The sequence below is a fragment of the Solanum verrucosum genome, unplaced genomic scaffold (assembly GCF_900185275.1).
Source record: "Solanum verrucosum unplaced genomic scaffold, falcon-dt-bn FXZP01000094.1, whole genome shotgun sequence".
In the NCBI taxonomy this organism is placed as follows: Eukaryota; Viridiplantae; Streptophyta; class Magnoliopsida; order Solanales; family Solanaceae; genus Solanum; species Solanum verrucosum.
The window spans coordinates 3,381,391-3,383,324 of record NW_026019970.1 but is presented as its reverse complement, the minus strand read 5'-3'; the positions used below and the strand labels follow the sequence as shown (position 1 = coordinate 3,383,324).

General features: G+C 40.3%; 1 pseudogene; it reads left to right on the top strand.

Annotated features, from left to right (window-relative positions):
* The first annotated feature begins 281 nt into the window (after nt 1–281).
* LOC125817166 (uncharacterized) lies at nt 282–1,544 on the top strand (annotated as a pseudogene).
* The last annotated feature ends 390 nt before the right edge of the window (nt 1,545–1,934 follow it).

Below are 1,934 nucleotides of genomic sequence, written 5' to 3'. Positions count from 1 at the left end.
TCACTCGCACCGCCATGAAAGCACAAGTGTTGGTCGATCATTTGGCAGAGAATCCGGTCGATGACGAATACGAGCCCCTAAGGACATACTTCCCTGATGAAGAAATCAACTCTATTGAGGAAGAAATTCCTAATGATGGTCACGTGTGGAAATTATATTTTGATGGGGCTGTCAACAAAAATGGAGTAGGAATTGGGGCAGTTCTTATCTCACCAAACGAATGTCATTATCCTGCTCGATTCTTTTCTACCAACAACACAACAAAATACGAAGCTTGCATCATGGGTTTGAATATGGCAATAAATCTGGATGTGCATGAGTTTGTGGTTTTAGGGGATTCCGATTTGCTCATTCGACAAGCTCGAGGCGAATGGGAGACTCGAGACATTAAACTCATGTCGTACAAACAATGTTTAGAAAACCTCATCAAAAGATTCAAGTCCATTGAATTCAGGTACATTCCCAGGTTTCACAATGAGTTAGCTGATGCTTTGGCCACCCTAGCCTCGATGCTTTCATACCCGGGTAATACCTATATTGACCCGTTGGAAATCCAAGTTAGGGATAAACATGGTTTTTTTAATATAATTGAAGTAGAGCCAGATGGTGAGCCCTGATATCACGACATTAAACGGTTTTTAAAAGCTAAAGAATATCCAATACATGCTGATAAAGATAAAAAAAAGAACTATTAGGCAACTCGCCAATGGGTTCTTCTTGAGTGGCGATATCTTATATAAAAAGACTCCAGATTTGAATCTATTGCGATGTGTGAATATTCAAGAAGCAGAAACAATTATGAATGAGGTGCATTCAGGGGTTTGTGGCCCTCACATAAATGGTTATGTTCTAGTAAAAAAATTATTCGGGCAGGGTACTATTGGTTGACCATTGAGCGAGATTGCTTCTGATTTGTACGCAGGTGCCATCAGTGCCAAATTCATAGCAACTTGATTCACTCACCCCCTTTAGAGTTTCACCCTATGTCTGCTTTGTGGCCTTTTGTGACTTGGGGAATGGACGTTATTGGGCCGATTGAGCCGAAAGCATCTAATGGGCATCGGTTTATTTTAGTTGTCATCGACTACTTTACCAAATGGGTGGAAGCTGTCACATTCAAATCAGTCACCAAGAAAGCAGTGGTGAACTTTGTTCATTCAAACATCATATGTCGTTTCGGCATACCACGAATAATTATTATAGACAACGCAGTGAATCTCAACAGCCACCTGATGAATGAAGTTTGTGAGCAATTTAAAATTGTTCATCGTCATTCAACCCCTTATCGACCCAAAGCAAATGGGGCTGTTGAAGCGGCAAATAAAAACATCAAGAAGATTCTTAGGAAAATGGTGCAAGGATCTAGACAGTGGCATGAAAAACTACCATTTGCTCTCTTGGGATACCGCACGACTATTCGTACGTCAATCGGTGGAACTCCTTACTTATTGGTTTATGGAACTGAGGCTGTCATACCGCAGAAGTTGAAATCCCTTCTCTTCGAATCATTATCGAAGCAGAAATTGAGGACACGAATGGGTTAACTCAAGGTTAGAACAATTAGTACTGATAGACGAAAAATGGTTGACATCAATTTGCTTTGGTCAATTATATCAGCAGAGGATGGCTCGAGTTTATAACAAGAAGGTACGCCCAAGAAATTTTGAAGTCGGTCAACTTGTTGTGAAACGCATCCTTCCCCATCAAGACGAGGCCAAAGGAAAGTTTGTCCCAAATTGGCAAGGCCCTTATGTTATTAAACAAGTGCTATCAAAAAGAGCATTGCAACTGGCAGATATGGAGAAAAAGGCAATCGACACAATTGTTAACGCAGATTCGATCAAAAGATACTACGTTTAACACTTTTTGTTATGACACTCTCATGACTGACATTCTCAAGATGAGAGGATAAAAATGTATCCTCCTTTATTTCA